We start from the raw sequence: 6531 nt of genomic DNA, 5'->3' as shown, positions 1-6531 counted from the left end.
TTTTTTTTTTTTTGCCTAAAAAGATGTTTTTATTATTATTATCATTATTATTTTTTTCTTTTTGTTAAAAAATGTTTTTATTCTCCGCCATGCAACAGGTTTGCACAAAGCTTTTTTGCTCCCTGCACTGCACGGAGCTATACGCACAGAGCTTTGGTCTCCCTTTCTTTTTCTTTTTTTCTTTTTATCACAAATGAAAAATGAAATATACAGAAAAAGAAAATTTAAAATGAAGTGGGAAAAGAGCACAGACCTGGTATCCTACTAATTACTTCATCACTATTCCCATCAGTTGATTCACCATCATCTGGAAGTTATGTTGAAACAAAATTAATGACACGCTCGTATAAACAGTAATCAAATGAAAACTTAACAAAAATGAAGATTAATTCAAAAGAAAAAAATCAAATAAACATACTTACATACAAATTAGAGAGATTCAATTGCTCGTCTTGAGTTGTATAACTGTGAAGGAGTTTGTTCACGTGTTGCAACAAATGAAAACTTAAGAAAAATCACCATTAAAGACAAATGAGCAACTAAATGATATGGATGGACTTAGAAAATAGAAATGATCAGACTTAAGAATTAAAGAAAGGAATGGGTCGTATGAGTTCAAGATTACACCCATTTCGTAAAATCATTACCTTGAAGTAGGTAAATGAGACGGCTAAAATTTTGATGAATGTCAGAGAAAGTTTACAATTAGGGTAGAGAATGAGAGGGATGAATCAGGTAGATCCATGCAGAAATCATGTATTCTTGTGTGAAATGGATGATTGTGTTGGAGAAATGGAGGAGAAGTAAAGATGTATGATGATAACGTGGGAAAATGGAGAAAGAAATGGAGAAGGAAAGAGGTATGGCCGATAGCGTGGGATGAAATAAAAAAAAAAGAAAAAGAAAAAAGAAACGAAAAGGGAAGACGATATGAAATTGCGACACGTGTTCAGCAAAGTTTCGCTCTTTTATATATGTAGGATAACATTATTTCATATGTACATTTATGTATATTATATTATATTATATATTATTTATATAAGTGAGCTTCACTTAAAATCAACTTATTTAATTATGTTATAATTATAATACATATACTGATTTTTTTTTTTTTGCTTAAATGTGATCAACAGTTAGAAGGAAAAGAATCAAAGATGGAAAGAATTATCCATTAATCCTAAAAACTTTACTAATTACTCATAATAATCAGGAGTTACTTACCCCTTCCATATTTATATATGGATTAATATGACGAGCACGATTAATACGTAATTTTTTTTGTTTCTAAAAGTGTTTAAATATGATACTTTTTTATTTTTACCTTTTAAGGTAAAAAAGTTTATGTTACAAACAAAATGAGTAATTTTTTATTTTGAAAATCTTCCATACATAAGATGTGTAATGCACGTGCTTACTGCTAGTAAAACTAAAATAACGTGATGAAAACTTTTTAGCTATCTAGATAATTTAGAAAGCTTTGAACATTTAAATCATTTTTCTCTAGAAACCTTAAAGACTGATATCATGCCAAGAACTAAAGAATTGATAATATTTAATAAAATATCATCTAAGGTAGATAGTATAGATAAAATTTTAGAATTATAGATAATCGAAGAACACCCTATAAAACATTGGGATAAAAATAAAATAGAAGCTAAATCAGACGCCATAAACGAAAATATAAAACTAGAACAACAGAAATTAAATATAAATTCAAGACATAGAAGACTTTAACACACAGATTAAAAAATTGTTAGATTTAAAAGTGATAGGAGCATCCAATAGCCAACACAGATCGGAAACTTTCATTATTACAAATCATAATGAAATTAAAAAAGGAAAAAAAGAATAATTATAAATTATAAAAGATTAAATGATATTACTATAGAAGATGGATATAAGTTACCAGATAAGAACATATTAATAAATAAAATACAAAATAGTTAAAATATTTTCAAAATTTGACTGTAAATATGGATTTTGACAAATAAAAATGGCGAAAAATTCTATTATTTGGAAAGCTTTTACTATACCACTAGGACATTTTGAATGACTAGTCATGCCTTTTAGATTAAAAAATGCATCCTCTACTTTTCAAAGAAAATGGATAGCATTTTTAATTTTTTTTCCATTTATTTGTGTATATATAGACGATATTTTGGTACATAGTAAAAATCATAAGGAATATATGAAGCATTTAGAAATAGTTTTAAATAAATTCATAGAAAATGGTTTAAGTAAAATAATGAAAATAAATAAAAAAATTGAATTTTTAAGAATATTTTTAGGAGAAGGAAAAATCAAGCTTCAACCACATATAGTACATACAATTGTAATCAGATAAGATATAAGAAACTAAAAAATTACAAGCCTTTTTATGAATTTTGAATTATGCTAGATATTTTATTAAAGATTTAAGAAAGAAAGTAGGACTATTGTATTGTAAATTGTTTAGCAAATGACAAAAATACTTTAATCAATCAGACAAAGAACTAGTAAAAAATGATAAAAGAGGTTAGAAATTTACCACCATTAGAATTACCTTTAGACAATGAATATAAAATAATAGAAACAGATAGATGTGTACTAGGATGGGAAGGATTTTATATTCCAAACCAAATAGTTATAGTGATAAAAAGGAAGTAAATATTTGTAGATATGCTAGTGGAAAGTATAAGATAAAAGAAACATACTTGACTAGTTTAGATTATGAAATAATGGCCATCGGTAGATGAAGTATCCAACGCTATTTGTGTCTAAGATCCACCAAGAAGTCCATGTTTGACTGTACATTTGGCGTATTGACGGTTGAGGTGGATGGCATCCATACCCTTCTACAGTGCCAATTGTGCTTGGTAGTATTTGCACATTGCATTACACTCTAGGACTCTGCTGATGATACAACCCGATGTAATCAATTTAAAGTGTTCCCAACACTTATCAACTTTTGACCCTTTCTCTTTTCTCTTGAATCGGGAATTTGTAGTTCGGTCTCATCAGTATCTTCATCGATATCATCCAAATCAATTGAATTATTACTCCCATAAGTATCGTCATTGCTGCACATTCCCGGCTAATCATTGGGAATCGGGACGTCATTGAAACCAACAAATTGATTGGAAAATTGAGATTGTGGTGTCATAGGCGATTGGCCACTAAACAAGCCTTCCATGAAAATTACGAGGATCCATGTGCATTATGAATAAAGATGAAATGTATAAATTGGATAATGAATAGTATAGATAATAGAATTGAAAGAATGTATGTAGTAGAATTGAATGTAATTAAACTTATAGAATGTATGTAAATTATATAATAATGACTGTATGTGTATGTGAATTGTAACATAATTGCATAGAATAGAAAACTTGTAGAAGAAATTGAATAATAAAAAAATAGTAGAGAGATTGTTGAATTTGTTGTGAGAAAACTGGTGAAGTTTTGACGTATTTATACAAGAAAAAAAATATTAAATTTTAGAGACCATTAAAAAAGGGTCACAAACCTTTAAAAGTGGCCAAACAATCACTTTATTTTATAATTGAAAAAGTTAGTACGTGGGCTCGCCTTGGCTCGTGCTCGGCTTCATTTCAAAACGAATTCGACCCGCCCATGGATCGAGCTCTTTCGAGCAAAGCCGGTGAGCTACTCAGCTCGATTACTAGCTCTATCCACCTAACAGGATTTGTATATCAACCCATAGAAAATTCTAGCAGTTTGTAGAGATTAAAATACAATTTTTAGTAGATCTTGATAAAATTTGATGAAATGTATGAATAAAAACTTGTGGATCTCATAAAATATATTATTAAAATTCATTATTATTTTTGTCTTAACTTAAAATTTTGATTTTAATTTTCACCAAATGGGGGTTAAAGGTACGTCGAAAACTTAATAAATGGATTTCCAACAATTCCAGCGGAATGTCTTGTTCTATGAGCCCAATCCTTATGGGCCAAGTTAGAATATGAAATAGGGAAAAATTCATAATCAAGGTGTAATATTTACACCAATTCAAAAGTCAGGTAGATAGTTTGAATATTCAAAATTCAAATATATATTTAATTAATTAAAAATATTTATTAAATAAATATAATAAAGTCACGGTTATACGATTAATGGTCACAAATTTATAATTATAGGTTACAGATTTATTAATAAAAATTTTTATAGGTTACAAATTATTTCGAGGTCACAGATTATTCAAATTATAGGTTACAGTTTATTTATGGATCACATATTTTCAAGTTTATTGGTCACAGATTAATAATTAGTCCAAATAGTTGGTCACATGCACCAAACACCCTTACCACCGGCTCTAATCCAATACCAATCTTGATCACAATTCACCACCACCCAACCATCGCTTGCACCACACCACCGTAACCTCACCACCACTATTGTAGCCCAAAATTGGGACCACAATCAACGCCTAACCTCACTGCCAAAGCTAACACCACTACCACTACCACCAACAAAAACAAAACCAAATAGTTTGGTCACATACATCAAACATTCCACCCCCGATTCGATCCACCACCAATATCTGGTCACAGATCAACCAAATAGTCAGTCACAAACATTATCCCACCCCCGCCTCCACCACACTATCCCGACAACCACTACCAACAACAAAAACGACAGAAACACAAAACCATCACCATCACCATCACCATCGCCATCATCGCCCCCTGCCATAGGCGAAATTCAACAAAACCCATAACAGCCAAATCCACTAGCACCGCCACATTACCATGACTTGCATCACCACTGAAAGCCTAGCCAACTTTCACCACTACCACCACCACAGCTACCAACAAGCCATCGCAGTAAATTTAATTTGAAATCACCAACAAAAAAACCTCCCACAATAGATAAGTTTTAAAAAAAAAAACAAAAAAAAAGGCACCGAGGCCTCATTGTGTAGTAGCGGTGCCTCACTGTGCCTAGTAGCGCTGTCCATAGTGAGGCACTGCCGCTAGCAGCCAGATTTTTCATGGCGGTGCTACTGCTTTGCCGCTTCGAGTAGTAAGCATCGTTCCGTGCTGGTGTTACTGTCATTGGAAGCCATCAAAATAAGGGGAGAGAGAGGTTGAGAAGATGGTGGTGCCACGCTGGATGATGGTGGGTGCGACGTTGGAACAATGAGGGAAGGGGTAGGTCGAGATAGAGAGAGGAGAGGAATAGGGAGAATGAGAAGGAGAGGGAGAGAAGGACGAGTTTGGGAAAAAAATGATTTAGGATTTGTTTGGGATATTAACTCAATACCTGCATTTTGATTAAAAAATCTTTTCACATGATTTTTGCACTCTGAAATTAAAATGTTTGTGTCTGTGCCACTATGAAATATCGCAAATTGACCCATCCCGAACTTGTTCGACAATCATTATTGTGAGAAAAAAAAGTTTTAAATAGTGAGTTTTAGGAAAATGTGTGATTAAAAGTAGGAAAAGTTTTTGGAAGAAAGTGTAGAATATTTTATTATGTGAATGTGGTTAAAAATAATCTTATAGTAAATCATAAAATAAATTAAAATGTGTCAAACAGGCACAATCAACTCCAAAAATCCTAGAAAAGAAAAGAAGAACAAGTATCTTACATTTTTTCTCTATAACAAAATTTCTATAATTGTTTTTACTCTTTTTTCGTCTCAGAGTGTGTGGTTCGTAAGTAAAGAAACGAAGGTTTGGATGAAATCATAGATGGACATTGTCTTGTTAGCACGAGGGATGAAAATACATCACTACACGTCGGGTGTATGGACCTGCTTATGTATATGTTGTCGTATTGCTCAATTGAATTTACAAGACCTTCATTAATTATAATAAAATTTGACTTGATTAAAAAATATACAAATATCACGTGCCCAATAGAATGGATTCAAAATTTGAGTATTATCGTATATACTTGCATAAAATTGATTTTTCATCAAATTGTATTAGAAGATTGAGTTTGATATATGTTTGGAATTTGAATTATGCTAAGTGTATATTTCATGGATGACATCTTGGTGTACATTGTGTACAAATTAAAAAAGTGCTGGCACGGGAAAGTGTGTTGTTTTTAAAAACTGTCCAATCATATGCCGACATGCGGCATAATATAAAAAATGATGTAAAATAATATGTACATGTAGCATGATTATTGTAATTTCTTGCAACTAGCCTAAATCATACACCTCGACCAATTGGGCTTTTACATAATTATTTACATAATGTATTATATAACAATGAGGTGTTAAAATGTGAGTGGAAAAGTTTTTTTTGGATGAGATTTTGATCTAATTACATCTCATCACATTATTTGTTGGTAAATTATTATATAAATTGTTATGTACATGTAGTACAATCGTTTAACAATATGATTATTTCTAATAAGGTAAACAATATTTATTCTTTTTTTAACGAATAAAAATTTTAAATGTTCATAGATCAAGGGACATAGGATAAATTTTATCCAAGAAAGTAACTCTTCGTTTTTTTAATGGCATAGAATAAAATTTTTATCCAAGAAAATGCTTTTCAATTTAAC

The sequence above is a fragment of the Olea europaea genome, unplaced genomic scaffold (assembly GCF_002742605.1).
Source record: "Olea europaea var. sylvestris unplaced genomic scaffold, O_europaea_v1 scaffold1750, whole genome shotgun sequence".
Taxonomy (NCBI): Eukaryota; Viridiplantae; Streptophyta; class Magnoliopsida; order Lamiales; family Oleaceae; genus Olea; species Olea europaea.
This window is presented reverse-complemented; position numbering follows the sequence as displayed.